At 30.3% G+C, this 21,379-nt stretch overlaps 1 protein-coding gene across 1 annotated transcript in view; it reads right to left on the minus strand.

The window, feature by feature from the left end:
* The window catches only part of LOC147068107 (uncharacterized), a 77,223-nt gene extending 58,675 nt beyond the window's left edge, over nucleotides 1–18,548 (minus strand). The window contains exon 1 of the mRNA XM_085952915.1: nucleotides 18,253–18,548. The gene's annotated coding sequence lies outside the window, so the exon portion shown is untranslated. The remainder of the gene's footprint in view (nucleotides 1–18,252) is intronic.
* Between the last annotated feature and the right edge of the window lie 2,831 nt (nucleotides 18,549–21,379).

The following is a 21,379-nucleotide window of genomic DNA, read 5'->3' on the forward strand; positions in this document are numbered from 1 at the left end:
TCACTCGCGAGTTTTGGAAGTTGTCAGGCGTATTTTTAAATATATCTGAAACCGTGGACTCGCAATATCTATTGTCTATTGAAGCAGGGATGGCATTTAGTGGTATACATCTTGTTAGTAATGTATTCATACAACACATTTCTTGGATATTGGAGTCATGAAGGGATGATAAAAATATTGTATAAAAAAAAATATTGTAAGTATAAAAAAAAATGTGGCGGCATTTTTTCTAGGGACGTCACTGCGTGCGGTGGACTTAGCTTGTAAGGATGCTGTTGATGAAATACATACTATTATTTACGTAAGGTTTTGCTACAAATTCAATCTTGACAGGCTGCCAGTGAAGTAGTGTGTGGTATTGCGGGCTGGTAAATCAATGATTTTCTAAAAATAGTTATGGAATATCAAAAGTGTAAAGCCTTTAGCAGTGTAGTTAAGTATTTTTTAAATGACTTTATCATTTGATATTCACGACATATTATGTTAAAAACTGTTATTTTGAAAACAGTCGAGGAAAATTTACCATATAATTAATTGTAAAAAATACATAATAAAAATATTACATAGTATTTTATTGACTGTTGGTGGGGATGCTCAACATCGACAGCATCACTGAACCACACGTCACTGGACTCACTCACTGGTATCAACATACCAAAATAATTGAAGATTATTTCCTAATGTGGACCGAATAGTATACATATATTGGGAGCCCAAAAAATATTGACGTGCTTGATGTAAAAAAAAATATCTAAAATCCCTTCTTGCTTTTTGTTCCAAAAATCACAAAAATAAAATATATTACATTTTACATTTTTATCTCTATAGAGATCAGAGTAAGTGAATATGGTTTTGGTTCTGGTGTTTTTAATTCGTGGCAATCTAGAAAAAAATCCCAGCTGCAAATAATTTCATTTTAAGGCTCCGGATTTGAATTATACATAATATAACCCTATGCTAAATCTAGATCTGAATTATTATTTTATTTAATGAAACGCATTTTTTTGTAGTACTTATTCCACTTTTAATCAATAAATTAGGACCGGTTTCGTCCGCCTCAGAGGGACATTTTCAACGAAGATCTGAACACTGGCAACAAATGTCATACAAAAGTATAGATATTCCTAAATAATATAGATATCATCATCATCTCAGTTACTCGATTCACTGTTAGATGAAGGCATTTATTTTCTGTCATATAATATATTATAATAATAGAATAATAGATTATAGAAGATAGACGTTATAATAACAGAATATCAGATGCTGCCAGCATTAAATTCTTGAATTCATTACGACGTTTAAGAATAACATAAAATATCATAAAATTATATCAATATAATGTACATTGAATATTTATATATATTTCACCATTGAAAGCTGTTTATTACGGCGGTTTTTCTATGTACCAGTTTTTTTACATTAGATTTTCTTCAAATTACTTCATTATAATAATACCTAATACAACCAATCGATTTATGATATGCAAATGTAAACCGCTAATGTAATGCTCGATTTAAATTTATTTGCGGTAGGTAGAGGTAGACGGTATACTGTAGATACCCACTATATAGATGTCATGAATACTTTAATAAGTTAATACGTCTGCAGTGGAACTTGAAAATTGGGTTCTAGATCACGAACGCGATCCGTTAGTCGGTCAAATCTTTGTATCCAATAAATCAGTAATTGCATGTATAGATACCGACCTATACGACAGATTACGAAAAGATGAAAGTTTAGCAATATAAATAAATATATTTTTATCAAAAAAATGATATCCATTTAGATACAATTAATCAAAATAATATTAGCAACAAGATGTTTTGAAAATAGTACTTACTAATTAACAATTTTTCTTCGAAAGCATATTTCTACTAGATGTGTAAATCGTTTCATATTATGTAATTTAATTATAATATAATTGTGACCACTATCGCTTTAATTCATATATATGTATACATATATTTAGCAAATATGTGTAGGTATGTGATTAATTAAATAGATAAATTTAAAACACTTGCCGAAAAAAAGATGCCAGAGATAATAAAATTATGTAACACGTACCTTTATTTTCTAATGCAATATAACGAATATGATTACAGATAATGGCAGTGTCTACTTATTGCACGTTCGAATCCCGTGCCTTGCAAATTAATTAGTTGTTTTTTAATGTGTATTTGATTCAGTGGAAGGATCTATGTCCTATGAGAATGGCTAAAAACCATCCATTGTATTCATAAGTCTGTTACGATAATCTCCACTCTGTGGCGACCATATCGCAATCCATACGCTCCGCTATGGAGCGAAAAATGTATTTATTTCAGACCAAGAATACCCCATTTTATAACATATTTGAGATGTGTATTCGTATTTAAATCGATGGGTAAATTTAGGCATGCAGTAGTAGGTACCAGGTGTTTAAAAAAACATGCTAAATGTCCTGAATCGACGATAAAGTTAAATTCTGCGGGCGTACGTGGCAACATAATACACACGATCGAAATGAATGGAATCAGTTTGAACAGCCCTTCATCAAGCAGTGGATTAATCCAAGCTTTGACAAATTAGTGACCTATTCAGTACAACGCACTCCTAACAAACTGCCATAGGGAAAATTACATAATAATGTAATTATTATATGTATTACAATGTTTTCTGTAATATAAAAATAGTATGTATGATCTTGGATTTTGTACCCCAAAATATTATGAACTAATTTAGATGTTTTATAAATGAAAGACATCAAATTTTACGAATTTATGTGAAATTTAATGTTGTTTATAAGCATGTTGGCGGTTTTATATTCATGTTAACATGTTGAAATCAAATTAATAACACTTTCATATCAAGGTTAGCTTTCTTTCTTGCAAATGAGGATTGCGATATGAACAATTTCGAAATAAATGAGAACCAGCTCCAAATAATGACATTATTCTAGTACTATTTTGTAATGCGATAAACACTCGCAAATTACATAAAGCACTCTTGTTTTAATATTGCCGAAATAAATTTTAAACATAAAAATCGAGACCGGCCAAGCATTCTGTTCAATTGTTTGCATCAGTTTTCAAATTCATAACCGAGCGAGGAAAAGCAACAGTTATGTAATACGTTTTAAATTATTTATAGATTGTTTGATTAATTTAAAAATAACTATCTAGTTTCTGAATTAACTTAAATTTCTTTTCTTTATGCAAATTTATTTATGATCATAATGTATAAATTTAAAATAGGCTACGCTTTTGCATAAACATTCCAGCAATACTAATAATTTATATTATCTCACTTATTCTTAGTGTTGTCAACTGTCATTTACAAAATTATTCCAGATAGGGTATGAAAATAAGCCAGAAAAAGTATTATGAATATTGTTTCTACAAGAACACAGATTGAAGATATAAAACATGGGTTTCCAACTAATAAATAAAAAATCACACAATTAAAAATTAATCCAGATACAAGTTTTTGTCATCACTATAATATTTAATGTACAATTTAATGAACTGGTAAAATATAAGCACAAATGATCAGCATATCGATTTTCAAACAAATTTGGTCTAATATTCTAGCCTTTTTTTTAGTAAAACGCTAGATTTAACCCCACAGGCCAGATGCATATTTCTCGAGCTAGATACTTATTCAAAACGCTAGATTTGGTAAGAAAAACGATACATTGGGAACGCTGCTTATTCACTGATAAAAAATGTGAGAGTTGTTCATCTTAATGATTGACAAACTTAAAAAAAAACATTGATTTCGGTTTGTTATATATATAGTGTGTACATAAAAAGTATATTTAGCAATAGTGTTTAATCAACTTTATTTTAGGAAAATTTTCACGACCTTAAGAAAGTTTCAATCCAGGATCCAAACATAAATCGCCAACATTTTAGATTGTGGTGATATGGTTATTAGAAATTTATTATCATGGATACGACTAGTCAATTAGCATTTATTATAAATTATCGTTGTCTCGATCACAAAACATGAAATTTTGAAACAATATAATATCCAAACAAACACTACTTAATTCGTTGAAATTTGAATAAACCAAATGTTTGTAAACAAAACACATTATATAAATTATGTATAGGCAAATCAAAAGTTTTGTAAATAATAATTTATGTATCCTAATATGTACTTACCTATATCATTTAATTTTACACCTTACTTACTATTATTTTGTTTTAATCTTTTTATTGTTATTATTGACTTCTCCGTGTAATTAATTCTCTATGTAATATGTAATTTTAATAAATATTTCCTATTATATATTATATTACCACATCTGCTATAAAGGCATATTTGTCATTATCGGGATGAGATCAAAAGGAAGACATATTAATGCACTTATAATTAATTAAAATACGGATTACTTCCACTGTTGACATACTATCATTGATGAAATGTTTTTCAATGAAAAAATAATCCCTATAATTCTTTTATCACAGTAGATAATAATTATATTCTATCAACATCTATACTTCTATGCTTATGAATTTTCCCAACGATTTCTTGCATGTGATTTACTTAAGTTTTTTTCTCAGCACGTCAATCACTTATCGGTCATAATATCATTATACACCTGTTAGTGCAGGATCCCATAGACTTTTCGTATACATGATATGCGGAACGCATTCTGACAATTGGAATAGATTATTTATGGAAAAGCTCATCTAATCCACTATTTGAGCCTGTTGATTTCCTACAACTTGGCCATTAGTTAAGAAAAAATAATTTGTATCCAAGACAAATGACGAATGAACCTCTACCAAATCATTTAGTTAAACCATGCAAATGTAATTCTAACTGCCGTACATTATCATGTAGTTATAAGAATTCGGCTTTGACATCTATATCATTGTGCAAATCTGTATATAGTGTTTGTAAAAACTGTGATCATGATACTTAAAGCAGTTTGAACACTTGACTTGTTTCTTTTTTTTTTTTTTAATAAAGTGCACTTAGTGGTTATCGTTATTTCATTTATTCACCTACCTATATGTGCATCCTACACTGTTTATGGATTGACCATTATACTAAAACTAATGTCATATGCATGTATATGGTAAAGAAACAAATCTGGGTGATTCTATACAAAACTATTACTAAATAAAATAATTTAAGCCAAGGAGGATCCTAAGAATCGATAATTTTGAACACATTGCACTACCCGCTATTTTTATGTTTTCAAATGGGACGAACCGTTCTACTACCATGCCGATGGCATGGTACAATTATTGCATTTTCAATCAATCTCTGATTCGGTCTTGGTTTTATTGAAGAACTCAGAACAATTTTGGGTGGATTATAAGAAAAAAAATTAAAATATCAATAAAAAATTTTTTTCCACTAGTATCGCCTGGCAACATCGACATTATATATCTTTGTGACCCCAAAAACCTATTCCAATTGTCAGAATGTGTTCCGCATATTATGTATACGAAAAGTCTATGGGATCCTGCACTATGTGGTCAATTACGGCGGCTTGAGAAGTATTTGTAATTCGTTGAACCTCAAACCCACATTTGAATAGCAATATAGCTAGCGTAATTTTAAAATATTCAAAATAATAAAAAATTCCAAACATATTTCGTTTTTTATACCATCAGAATATTAGCGAGTTTTTGTGGTTTTTTGTGGCCAACGCCAGAAAGTCTATTCAAACAATTTTCAATAGAACACCGATCTTTAAAAGGCTTAGTGCTAATTTTATAATAATATTTACATACGTACTGAGAGAAAGTGTTTGTGTCCAAATTCTTTAGCAAAATATGCACTACAAATTAGTTTTGGCTTTTGGACTGTCACTTTACTTTTACTGAATGCTTACATTAATCATTATTGTGTTATATACATATACAATTTCTTATTATACAATTTAAATGCTTCAAAGCATATTTTATTGGTGAAAGGTATTAAATACAAGATACAATACCATAACACTAACGGGTAGTTTCCAGCAATAGTTTATCATGATTAAATTTACCAATAGGATCCATTGCCGAGTTCTCCATTAATTATTTTCTTAATACGAAATTGTAATATCTTGAAACTACTTAGTTACATCCATTGATCGCAAATAATAGAAGCGATTAGGATGTGAGAACTATTTTGTGAAGATAAAATTTCCTTTTTGTTTAGTTATGTACCTACCTACCTAATACTATTTAGTAATATATTAAACAATAAAACATGGCCCCGCATTCTTCTCACGAATGGTGAATACGATAATATTATATTATAGGTATTCGTGAAGTGAGGTATTGTTTTTTATTGTTAATTATTAATAGGTTTATACTTCATACAATCAAATTTTTGTTAGTTGTTTGAGTTATGAGCACAATACTACATACGTATTATTATTTTTCAAAGCGCCTGTCGCTGAAGGCGCGATTCAAAACCTATTGCATATTAGATATTATTTTATCAATGCGAATGACAAAATCATCCCTCGTACAACGTATGTTAATATGACTCTGGAAATCCGTGCACCGCCATACAAGCGAATAAACGAATATAACCCCCCGCCCTTCAGTGCCTGGCTGGTTTAGAAGGAGCCTCACTCGCAGATTTGTTTTCTTGGCAGCTGATGTTTACAGTGCGCCAAAAAACTTTTTGGGTTACATAAAGAGAGGCGTATGACGCCGCGTTTGGTTTAGATCAAAGTGAATGGCGCCATAAAAATGTAAAATTATTTTATTTGCAGAAACCGCAATAATTGATTATTGGAAATAATGTAAATATAAAATGTCATGTGAGCAATAATTGCAAGTGAGGTGAACGTTGTCACTAACTTCCACTGAAATATTTCAGCTGAGGAGAAAGTATTATAAATTTACTGTGTGGTGAAGTGACAACACTGACAACGATTTTACGATAAACGTCATTGCTGGTAGGTACTTGATGCATCTGAGCCACAATAGATCGTATTTATTTTGTCTTCTCATCAAAGATGCATTCAAGATATATAATAGACTGTGATGAAAATGCGATAAAACGCGGGAATTTCCTCATAATAAATCTTAAATTATACAGCACAATAAATTAAAGCTATACTTCATTGAAAAAAGTGTTGCAATATAATACGCTGAAGAAACTCTTCTCTAGAAGGTATGCCCTAAAAATATGAAAGTGAAGCTGGCAAATAATGTAGTTTGAACCATGTATTGCTTGGGAAGAAATTGCACATGCGCAGATTGATGTTTAAACCATTCCACTATAAGACTAATGATTAAACTAACTGTACATCATTTCATATTGCAGGTCTATTTGTAACAATCTTCACACTGTTATCGGCCGAATATGTCAAAGACCACAACCGTTTTAAAACAAAATTTAGATTCACTCAAACAGTCAATTCCAAACGTTATTAAATTAATGCAACAATATTTCCAACATATTGACTATTGCAGACGCAAATAGTAGTGAAATCAAAACATTCATATTATACTGCAAGTATAATGTGAACGTTTTTCCAGAGGATGTGATTTACGCCCTGTAGTTCTTCACCACATGGACATGTTGGTCGGGTGACAAGTCCACCGTGTCCAGGCAAAAATTGACCGGTGTAGTGATCAGCAATGAAAGCGGTCACCATTGCACATTGAGAAAAATGCCAACAATGTGGAAGCATCCTATTTTTGCTGCTAGTCGTGAACTAAAAATTCCTAATACTTCTATGATATGTTATTATAAACAAAAAATATTGTGTTGTAGCTACTAAGGCGGTGCCTTCAAACTTGAACCACCGAACGCTGGGTTTGACCCCCCGCTCGCCTGTCGACCCTTCCGCAGTAGGAAACGTGGAAGCCAGTCAGTGCAGTACGCCTGCCAGGGTATAAAAGTGATATAAAAAAACGCAACTATTGACTGGGTTAATGGGCGATGGCTCTAAACTAAATCCACCAAAATCGGAAGTGACGCGCAAAATGTATAATTCACTCTTTTCTTTACTCTCAAACGTATACAATCTAATAATTATTATACTTACCTACTTTATCACGTTATGATATACCTAGATACGATTACATGTTATAAATTTGTTAAACTGTTAAACTACTGGAGCAATGATCAACTTGATCTAATATTACATTTACTGTATGCATAGTGCTTAAATTATCACTTCATTACAATCACCGGGGCACTTTTCTCTTTTGTATAGGTACCTACATAACGGAAAAAATCCAATGCTTTCTCTTTCTTGTTTCAAGAAATAATTTATAGTTTATATGAAACAGAAGGCAAATGATTTTGAATCCTTTTTCAGTTCTAAAAAAATGAATCACTAACTCAAATAAACGGGTCAAAGTTTTCTCTTTCTTAAAAATATGTAAATTGAAATGAATAACACCGTTATGCAATTGTTGCTGCTCTTCGTATATGTGCGTACAATGTTATATAATAATTATCATTAAAGAACACCGTGTGACTATTATATACTAAAAATGTTTGCCATGCAAAAACAATAATACTATAAAGATTTTGTTAACTCATCCGTTGAGAAAATAAAATCGATGAAAATCTGTCATGTTATATAAGTGGCCAAGATTAACCAGTCTATTGATATAATAAGTAAGTAATAATTAAGATATTACCATATGTCTTGGTCCCAATATCATATCGTTTTTATAATTAATAGTCGGGTCAGGTCAATCAACTACTGGTGTTTTGCAAAAAAAAACTCTTTTAGATTCTTCTATTTATAGGCCACGTCATTGCATGCGGCATTATAATATTAGCATTAAATTTAATTTAGAAAGATACGTGCGATTTAGAAAAAGTGCAATACTACTTTTTGTTGTTTCACTAACCGGAGTGGATTGACGACTTTTTACCAGACAGTTGAACTGATCAATAGAAATTAAAATTTCTTTTTTGATAACAATTTATATTCGTTCTTTGGGACGCTATAGCTAAAAATATATGAGCTGTTAAATTTAATATTCAATGTATGCACATGCATTATTTAACAAAAAATCAACAGATATTTGATAATAATATAATATCTACTTATTTACAAAACAAACGTTGTCAAAATTACCTTTTTAAAAGCTGTCATACAATCAATCAATTGATCATTTGTTTTAAATCAAATTTTATTTATTTTAGTGAAATTTACAAATTATTAATTTAAGATGTTCACAATATGACATTTAAAAACAAAGAAATAGTATTAAAACAGTATACATATAAATAGAAAAAAGATGCAAGACCTATTAAAAAACAATAGAAAGAGAAAATACAAAAATTATTTAATAAAGTAATTTTATAAAGGTTAATTCTGTACCTTTGGAGAACAAACAACCGATGCTCTCTATTTCTAAGATACCTACTTATACACATTATGGAAAAGAAACGATTAAGTAGATGTAAAATATATTTATTTATAAATAATTCTCAAATATTGTCATGTCATATCGAAAAGATAATTATTATTATGTATATTTTAATGAGTTAAATAATGCAAAATTAATCGTAATAACGTAGATATATAAATATATGTATGCACAAAGGAGAAAATTGACAAGTTGTATCTACGATATATAGTTAAAGTAAATTTTACCATAATTTATTATGTACCATACAAATTCCCATACAAAATTATCCAAAACTCAATCTTCTTTAGGATCTTCTGAAAACTATTGGCTTTAGGTTTAGACTTCCCACGACATGTAGATGTATATTGTACATATTATAGCGATCTAAAATATAAAATAACAACGACTACTATATTATTGTATCTGCCAAAGGCCGACTATAGTTAGGTCGGAGCACTACATTTTACACTACGAGTTACGACGGTAGTGTTAGTTGTTGATTATCTTTAAATACAATCCCGTAATCTATTCACAGTAATTGAAGATTTGGGACTGTATATTTCGTTCAAATTAATTAATATATTATTACTTTAGATTCTTTAGAAAAATCATCGTTTTCAACAAACCATTTACTAAATTGCATTCGAAGAATAAGCAACAACTTACACTATGATCGAAATTTGCAACTTCGTGTCCCGGTCTGTAACATGGACACCTACTACGGAAGAGATGTATTATGTGATAACTAGTATTATTTTTTATGTATAACTATATATAATTTTAATACAAAACCAGCAAAATTATAGATATTATCTAAAAAACCACACGCAACGTGACCACGTACAGTGCTCTAGGGCCTAGGCTAATGGTAACCTATAAATACATTCAACATGCCCTCCTTCCACTTTTGAGTCTTCAATTTTACGGTATTTTATTAATGTAATGGAACAGTGTACTTAATGATAATCTTTAAAATTCTCACATATTGGATTTCATAGGACACATAACGGGATCTTTTTAAACTTTAATACACCCACTCTCAGTGATGATTATCTTTGACGCAAATGGCGTAATTGATTTGTTAGGAGATTTAAAAGATAGCTTTGAAACGGTTCAAATAAGTCGTACAATTATTAAATTATACCAAAATCTTGCATATTTCTCACAAACTGAGATATAGATGAGATAATAAAATATTATTCAAATCATAACATAATCCCCGCAACTAAGTATAGCATAACCATAACCAATGAAACAGATACGTAGCTTAACTTTAAAAAAATCCATTTGTATTATTATGCTTCATCACTGTTATTTTCGATACGTATTATATTTAATTACATGACTTTATTCTAGGAAAGAGATACATCGATTTTTTCCGGGTACGCTGGTCGTTTTATGGTCGAGTTTATGGTTTTTATTTTATTTTTTATCACGGGGGTTGCCTTAAATCAGCCAATACCTTATGCCTCCAAGTCCGCCACTGCGCACTCTGAAACGAATAGTAAAATTCGCATTTTGTTATCTATCAAATTTGGCGCCCCAATATTGTGCATTATAATTAAATCAGAATACAGTGGCACCATGGGGACGGTATGGGCTAGTGGTATTATTTGAAACTTGCAGTAAATTTCAATACACTTGTGAATCGCCTATGGTGTCAACGAGTTATATTTTAAAAGAAGTAATTATCTCTAATTGTTACATTATAAGATGGCGAATGGGGGGAACAGTGTAGGAATTATCGCTGGACCAAAGCGTAAGTGATAATAAGTATTGGTCTAATTTTGTTTTCGAACTTCATCGCTTGGATGGCACATTGGCACCTGGCGAATTATATTATCAGCGAATATTATATATGTATTGTGTTTACGGAAGAGACCTTAGAGACAATAATATTATGATGTTATTGTGAAGCTACTAATGCGGTGAGTATTTAAAATCATGTGTACATATCCTCCCATTCGGATGTCGACTTCGGTGCGCTGTTAAGTGTCGGAAGTGGGTCAAGTATTGAGAGAAAAGTGACCGCGGCGCGGCTGCCGTACCGGTGGGCGGCGAGAGGAGACTCATCGACTTGTAGAAAGTGATAGGTACCGGAGAGACGGCGCATCAGATCAACTAGTCTCGCTAGATAGCCGAAATAATGCGATATCTCGATGCATCTTACATGCCTGTTACTCAGGACTTTGGTATTCACTATTAAATCTTTTTATTATATCTACTAAATACCTATATCAGTCGATGGTGGTAGCGTCTAGATGTAGGTATCTATAGGTTCCATGGTTTCCCAAACTATGGGTCGCGAGCGAATATTGAGTGGGCCCTCGCCACTGTATACCTACATGAAATTTATAATTCCTAAAAATTGAAATAAACTTAAGTTACGGAAAATATTGTGATAAAATAATAATAATTTGAATTGCCAATGCACTACAGATGGCAGCACAGTCGCGGAATATCGCCAGCTGGCGCTGGAGCTGGCGCCAGCCATCTGAGCCCAGAGGGAATCTGAGCATTACCGATATTTATGCCCTCTTTTCTCTAAGACAGCTAAAAGGTGGGTCCCAAGATTGGAATTTTTTGTTAGATGGGTCGGAGCCCAGTCAACTTTGGGAACCACTGGTCTAAGGTGTTAGCTATAGTGATACTGTATTCAACAAGTAAACGTTTGAGGCGGTCAATAGTCGCGAAATGATCCGTTATACGCGACCGACGCAAATCCACGAATGTAATTCAATCATGATAATGTTTTAAATATTTTGATCTAATAAATTGAAACTAAACGTACTTTTTATCATTACTTCCGTTCTGGGATAACTTACAATTTGATTGTAATTATTTAATTTTTTTAGTGCAAGCATAGAATTTTTAAATTTTAATTCTTTATGAAGTAAACAAACAACAAATTTTGGTATAGAAACACGTATAGGTACATACTTCAGCGAACTTTCTTTGCATAATTACGCTATAATTTTCGTAAAGTAGAAAATATTACGGTTATATTTAAATAAATGCTGTCTCAATGGTTTAATTTTAAATTATTTAAAAACAAAAAATAGCTGTATAAGTATATAAATAGTTAAATATTATGACGATAAAATGAGTACAAAAAACATACGAATACCTACCGTTTTTATTTATTCAATATTTCGACCCAAACTTTTGATTTCGTTTGACATGGGTATTAAAAATATATGAATCGATAACCGAATAAGAAATCGAAAAAAATATTTAGCTTTCATTCACGTCATTTCGTTTGATAACGAAAGAGTGTCACGAAACCTGCGATTTTTTGCATTTCACTGATTTTTCCAATTAATACACCCAATACTGGAACTACCCCCTTACAAACTTTCATTCCTTGATACAAAGACAACAAATCCACATTGGTGCCTAAAAAAACATCAATAAAATAAAAGTACTACTAGCACTACTACTAGTTTTTCTTATCATTATAAATAATAAGTACCTAAAGGTAAGTATTTAAAACTATAATATATTCATTTGTGATAATTGATAAATAAGACAATATCTTTGATCAGGTAAGTGTGTATATTGACGTTGAGTTTAGTGTAGTAGTGTCAAATGGGTAGGTACCTACTCTGTTTACAATAGTATCAAAATGTGATGTGATAAGACATATTTTTGTTTACTGCTTTATTATTATATGGATTATGAACTATTTTTACATAATTATACATTATATAGTGTTTTACTTTATACAGTTTCTAAGTATAAACATTTTTAAGTATCGTTTAATCTTCAATAATAAATTACATGGTAAAGCCGTTTATTCAGCCGTGATACTCTCTAAATCTAGCTATGGCTGGCATCGGAAATTAATCTGTCTATAAATAACGACGTAAATACATCTGTAGTTTCATTGTTCGCAAAAAGGAAGATACAAAACAATAACAATTTTCTTAGGGCATATGTATTAATACATACATAGGTATTTACTGAACTATTGATGAAAACTTTGTATACTATGAAATAATATATGTGTACTAATGATACTTTCCTTGGAAAAAATGCAGAATACCAAGATCATATTATTTTAATATTATATTACACATTTTAGATAGGTATATTATTATGTAATATAAAAAATAGCATAAAAACCGGAAGTTTGATCGACGATAATTAATTCCTTCCGGAAATTCAAAATGCTGATTCATTATTATATTTCAAATTATCTATTCTAAATTCTGCCTAATTCATAATAAATAATTTCCTATTATTTAAACAAGCACATCATTCTTACACACTCAGTCTTAAAACTCGAAATATTTATGCTACGAGTATCATAAATGAAAAGTAGGTATAATTCAGTAGACAGCAGTTCTAAGTAACTAAGAGATATCTTTTAATACCGATTTTAGACCTGAATTATACGTGAAAAATACTTTCCGTCACGCCGAATTTATACAAAAATCTTGGAAATTTTTATCAGAATATTTTAAATGTTCGCAAATGTACGCAAACAGTTTTTATACAATGTCCATATGTTCACGGACAGACTATCTTGGTCTGATTTTGGCATAACAATGCTATGTAATAGGAATAACGATTGATTTACTGATTGGGCTTGACAGACGAAAAAAAAACAATCACCAGCCTTATTACTAAAATTGGTTCAATATTTCCATTCCATTATGCTATCGTTTTCCAATGAAAATGAAAAAGGGAAATTACATTGCGGAAACACCTTTAATGTCAAATGAAGCAAAACAGATATTAAAACTCCAACAGAATGATATTTTTTTACAATATTATCAAACGTTTCAAAACTGACTAGGTACCTAGATATTACCAAATGTTCATGCAATTTGAAATGGTTTATATATTATAAAAAGATATTTATCTAATTTTTCCATTCACTGATTTCATGTTCGATTATATCTCTGCCATGTACTAAAATAAGTATTTCATAGAAATAAAACTAGATTTCGTTACTTAGTCTTTCTTGCAAGATGACGACTTACATTCAATAAAATTACTACTCAGTGTATACTTATTATAGCAGTACATAATTAATAATTATAGTACTATTTTACACGTACAAATGTACTAAAATGCATTGTAAAATTCAGGGCCGGTCCTAGCAAGTGCGGGGCTCCTGTGTACCGGGCACTAATATTATATTCCCCTCCAATTATTACCGGCATTTCTTAATAGTTTACTTAAAACTGTCAATCAACAATTTACTGGATATTTTGATAATACATAAATATAACAAAACTACTTATCCAATCAATATTAATATAAATATTTTCGTATCTTTTAATCGGAGAATCATTCAAATTTAAAATGCTTAGCTATTATTAAACTAAAATTAATAACAAACAATCTCAATACAGAAACATAGCTTAGTTTATTCACCAAACATTATTATTTTTTTAATCCGTGTCTTGTTATGTCAAAATCTTTATTAGAAACACACCTACTGAAGATATTCGTGAATAAGGGAGTTGATTTTCCCAAGAATAATATAATTCTACTACAAAACCATAGGTATTTTAAATGTCTTATATTGATTAGATTTCATTTAAAATCATATTATTACTTGCCGTTTCATTATTATTTTTGACACCCGAAATCACACAAGACATGAGTCCCCCTTATGCCGTATCACACCCTCGCCGAGACCACCCGAGGGGGGCCGAGCACGAGAGCGTAGTAGGCGCGCCGCCCTTCGTAAACCACAAAGTATTAGGGAAAGTTTCAGCAAGAGTGTGGATACGGTATTAGAGTTCGTGGCCAGATTGAACCCAATCACTCTAATTGCCCTAAAACCGGGCCTGATCATTAAAATTGATTTTGAATACATACTTACCTAAAATAATATAGGTTCCTATACCTAATATAATATAAAAGTTGTCATAGATTCTGAACTTCGATCATCTCTCGATCATAATGTTGTAACTTAAAACAACACATCTTGAAAATATTATCGTCCCTATTGAATAAATAATAAATTGTCTGTTGCAGTGAAGTTCATCGTAGAAATAAAACTGACCCATTTATATAATATTTTTCTGGTGACATTTTGCAGTTAGGAGATCAGTTTTATGTAATTAACGCAAGTGTCAATACTGCATGTTAATATGTTATATATTATATATTTTAGGAGATCGCTAATATATATTTCCTTAAATTAGTCTAATATAATAATATTATTGTATATACTTATTACAAAAATATAGGAAACGCGTCAACGTTAACTGTGTTATATTGGCAAACTCTAGAATTTTTAATGCAATGTTACAATTTATAGAAACTAATAAAACAAAAGTAAATTATCTTTTGCATTTTTTATTATAACATTTTTAGGTTAACAGAGATCTAACAGTTTTTAAGCACTCTTCCGCTTTAAAAACTATGTTATAATAAAATGAATATTGATTAGTAAGCACAGCTAAACTTTGATATTATTGTGCCATTTTTAAGAGCACCGCTTCATCTGTTTATAAAATATAGTTATGTAAGCTACTAGATGTTCCGTAATGTATTAATGCATTACCTATTCATTAATTTAGTAGTTGGTTAATATTACTTAGTTATATTATTTAGGGTTTTTTTTCATAGTATAACCTCGATAAATGAGCACGAACTGAATGGCTGACAACCATTTTTTGTTTTAAAAAAAGCTGTTAAAAACTTCTTTAGGAAGAGTCCATGCTACACACCGCTTTGTAGATTGAACCAATGATGATGATGATGACGATGACAAATCCAATACATGCATATGCGATTTAAAAGATTCAACATCCATCGTCCTTACATATAATATGTATGCAATAATTAAACAATATGTAAAAACCAATCAACATCTTAAATAAATAACTTCGTATACTTAGTACAAATTAATTCCTCAAAGACTAAATAGGAACATGACATCCTCCAAAGTCATAATATGCAGCCACATGGAAATTATAATCATTTAATGACTCATTCGAGAAAACCGAACTTTACATAATTTGGGTTCGATTGTTACCGCTAGCAACGATATGGAAACATAAAGCAGAAAGAGCCAACAAATGTTACTTTGGAATCCGTTAACATCTAAAATACTATCCTATAAAGTGCTATCTATGAGCACAAAAATTCAGGTAAGTATACAAAACACTGATTAGGCCAGTCCAGAATATTTGGCCATTAGCAACAAGTCTGAAACGGTCTTCTGATTTTCGAACGAATGATCTTGAGAACAATATTTGGATCAAATAATGGAAATGGAGTGTGGCGCATACGTCACAACCGCGAAGTCTACAAGAAATTTGGGGAACCCAAATAACCCAAATCATCAACATTCCCCGATTAAAATATGCTGGCCATGCTCAACAAATGGACCTGGACCGACCAGTGCGGAATTTTTTGGTTGCGAAGCCATCTGGGCCGAGGAGTTTTGGAAGACCCAAATTCTGGTGGCCAACTGATGATATAATGATGGTGTATCCAATTTTATGGCATCTAACTAAAAAGTCATAAGTAAACCTTCCCCATTTCCTAAAACTACGGTGGTAAACTATAACTATATGTACATATAGTGCAATCTGAAATACGTTGGCTAGTGTGTACATAACATAATAGATATGTGAAAATAATATCATACGTTTTATTACTTTTTTTGTATAAAGGTGAACCTTCTTGATCATTCATATATTATATAATAAGCAACTAAGTAACTAACACGTTCGATCATAAGTGGAGCATATGGCCTTCCACATAGTGGAGGTTGTTTTAAGAGATTTTTTTACAACGAATAGTTGTAAGCCATTTATCCAACCCATTGGGTTCTTGCACAGGATCAAAAAAAAAAAAAACAAAAAAAAACAATATGCACTTTTGACCAGGCGCCGGTTTAAACCCGTGACCCATGGCATTGCATGTATACAAAGACGGTCGATCTACGCACTAGGCCAATTTGAGTGCAAAAGGTGTATAATAGAAATGAATAAAATATACCCACGAAGTAAACGATGTGAAGGTCCTAATAGCAGACGAGACGAGTGTCAAAAATTCAATGATTTGAGTAATATTAGATAATATATATTTGGGGATAGGGGTATATTACTTGATATAACATATCAAGAGGTGTTTATTAGGTAGCTAATATAATTAATTGTTTTATTACTATAATGAATAAGTAAACTGAGATTTTTAGTAAGCTAATAAAATACGATTAAACAGGTCTACATAACTGTCTATATAATGTTATAATTGGTAAATAATTATCTACACATATTACATTTGATGTATATTTTACACACAAGTATTGTAGATATATTCCATAGATCGTCATAAAAATATATTATTTAATAACTTATTACTATAGTATATTAACAGCAGAAATAAAATTATTCATTATGTTATAATGAAAATCCATAGAAAATAATAAACATATAAATTAAAACAGATTTAGGAAAATTGTATTTATTAATAATTCTGTTATTCTCAAATATTCATCTTAACAATTTTGGAAGTGAATTGAAATTTATCGGATTGCTAGCGCAAAGGTGATTGAGTGACAATTTGCAACTTTAGATAGGTACATGGGAGCAATTTTAATTAAGAATTTTTATTGTATATAGTGTGGCCATGGGTTTTTTCTAGTATTTGTGTAACTTCTTCACGGAATAACAGGTCTTGCTATTGTGTACTTTTTTGAGCTTGACGATGACATTCCATTGTAAACAATCTAAAACCATAAATAGTTCATTTTCGCCAATATATCCTTTACGACGCCTCTTTTGGCTTATTACACTAGTTTAAATACCATCGTTCGATTTAGCGGTTGTGTTTCTTTAATTGATTAATAACTGTGGTTTATTGCACTTTTGGCACTTTTTTATAATATATTGTGTACTTGTATAGACATAACTGGTAGAAATAACTTATTAAAACATTTGGAGGTGATACTTACATATTTAAAAACTGAAACAATCACAAAATATTCATGCATGTACACTAATTAATAATACGTTAACACCACAAAATAAAATATTCGCATATGTAACGGCCTTGTTGGATCGAAAACGGTCAAACGTTCCGCTGCAAAGCAAATTATTATTCGCTTAAATTTCGAACCAAAACAATCGACACGCGACGTGCGACGTGCGTGGAAACGAACACTTGAAAATGCAATCGATGTAAGAAATTTGAATCAAAGAGAAAACACCGAGCGGCTGTTCGTTCACCAATGCCTAGCCAGTTACTGGTGAGTTAACTACTTCTGCAAGAAAAACGATGGAAAACATTACAATGTGAAAGAAGGCGATGTCCCACTCCTGCGACCAAACCGGCAATGCGAACTCAACATTACACCAAAGTATTATGTACGTACCTACGTATGCAGCTATGGAATACTCAGTACAACACCATAGTATTATTTTGAATGTATGATAAAATAATATTGTATATCCGAATCTTGACTACTCGGATATTCGATTATCCGGATCAGATCTGAATACCACCTAATACTAAAATGATGGGCATAATTTCACATGACTGTATACATTATTTTTAAGGCGTAGAAGAGTAACGTTTTTAACAAATTCATTTAAAATAATCAATACGCCTCTAATTACTTTTTTATACTTTTAAATTTAAAAAAAAACTACATAGGTATTGTGCGTTCTTGGAAAATGATTTTTTATTATTACACCATACATTATTTCATGAATATTGTTAATGGTAAAATGTAGTTTGATAAGTTATTTAAAAGATAAAACGTTTTTTGATACGACTTAACGTATTCTATAATTTAAAAATATCATTTTTTACAAAAAATAAAAATAATTATAACATGTTTTTTTTATTTAAGTAAGTACTTAAGTATAAATCAAATAATCAAGCTTTGATGCAGTAACAAGACAAAAGCTCGAATCGATATAAATAAAAAGGATTTGAAGTTACCTTCATTTAAGTATATAAAATTTCAATTTAGAAACAAAATAAGTAATATTACGCTAAAACTGCGAAATTTTCAAAAATATCTTTGTCACCTTATCGAGAACTTTATTTTTTTTAAATTTAATAAAACGCAAATTTTTATCGTACTTAATGTTTAACGTACATATTTAATGTTGTTTCAGAGTTTTAAATGTCCCTCTGAGGCGGATGAAACCGGTACTAAGTGGGATAAGTACGATAACAATTTGCGTTTTATTAAATTTAAAAAAATATAATACACAGCATTTCCACCATGAATTATTTACAGTTAACACAATTAAAGAAACTTTATTTTACTGATAAAAATATTCATCACCTACTTACTAATAAAAATCTTATTTCCAAAAAAATGCACCATCTATATAAACTAGTTAGTAGTAAACCATATAAACTTTTTCTAAATTGTAGGTTTATTTTTAATCAAAAAAAATGTTTTATATAAGTAAGTAGTTGCCTAGGTATCAATAAAATGTATTAAACAGAATTTTTCAAATTCAGTAGCATCACGGAACATTTAGCAACTCTATTTGTTATACTAATTGGATAGGTAATAAATACTGAGGAATAGTGGAAGAAAATAGAAGAAGAAGAAGAAGAAGAAGTGGGTAAAATAAAAACTATGCCAACAGTGTAAATTCACTTCTTTTCTTTATTATCTGAAGTGATAAACATTGCGTTTCTTTAATATTTTAATGACGTTTAGTAAATAATTGAATTAGGTAAATATAATTAATTTACATGATTAGTACTTACCTAGTAAGACCCCCGAAAATGTTTTGTGAAACCCTGTGAGTATTTTTGTACAGTAGCTATAATATCTTTATTTAATAACCTTTTTGTTTGGCGGAAGCCTTGATGATTATTTTTTTTACTTTGAGGAACCCTTACATCATTGATGCACAATATAGGTAAGTATTAAGGGGGGACATGCTCGTCGAAGGTCAAAATTGAGTTTTTATTGTATTTTCAAACCATGATCCTGGACACTCCTTAAACGTTGTAGATAATCTATTTATTTAATTTTGAAGCCATATTATCCTTTATAGTTATTTTAAACATTTGATGACTGCATAAAGTATTTTTGTTACATAAAATAGTATTCTTTTAAACCTCTCGCTCTAATGTTTTAGAATATAGTCATATTTCGGTACATAACTGTGCAGTGGTGTTAAGATTTTTTACGTTTATTAATTTTTAAACGCATTTATGAAACCATTAGTATAATTTATTACAAGATAATTTTTGTAAAATATTCACGATAAAAAAATTATATTGATAATCTCTGTGATCCCAAATTTGACAAGAATTAGGCATTTTATTATTCAAAAAATCGGCAAGATTAACACATTTGAAAATGATTCTAAAGATACTTATTATAAGCTATATCTTTGACCATTCAAGTGTGATAAACATCTTATGAATAATGATTGCTTTATAATAATTATTGACCTAAGAATAAGGTAGTGTTTTTTTGAAATACGCCATTTAAGCTATAACATACGGCCGTAGCCATAAATTGACAAACTATAATTAAAGTAGGGAGTAAAATTATGTTAACGCGCGTGTTTGAACATGTACCTAACCGAATTTTTTTATTTTTTTTTAAACGGTGCATGTTCAAACACGCGCGTCAATATCATTTCAATTATAGTTTGTCAATTCATGGCTACGGCCGTATGTTGTAGCTTAACCACTGGGGAATGACAAAAGAAATGGCGTATTTCAAAAAAACACTACCTTATTCTTAGACACACAGATCACACTTGAATGGTCAAAGACATAGCTTATAATAAGTATCTTTAGAATCATCTTCAAATGTGTTAATCTTGCCGATTTTTTGAATAATAAAATGCCTAATTCTTGTCAAATTTGGGATCACAGAGATTATCAATATAATTTTTTATCGTGAATATTTTACAAAAATTATGTTGTAATAAATTATACTAATGGTTTCATAAATGCGTTTAAAAATTAATAAACGTAAAAAATCTTAACACCACTGCACAGTTATGTACCGAAATATGACTATATTCTAAAACATTAGAGCGAGAGGTTTAAAAGAATACTATTTTATGTAACAAAAATACTTTATGCAATCA

This window comes from Rhyacophila brunnea, unplaced genomic scaffold (genome assembly GCF_057557595.1).
Source record: "Rhyacophila brunnea isolate RB1 unplaced genomic scaffold, BYU_Rbru_1.0 scaffold_3, whole genome shotgun sequence".
Taxonomy (NCBI): Eukaryota; Metazoa; Arthropoda; class Insecta; order Trichoptera; family Rhyacophilidae; genus Rhyacophila; species Rhyacophila brunnea.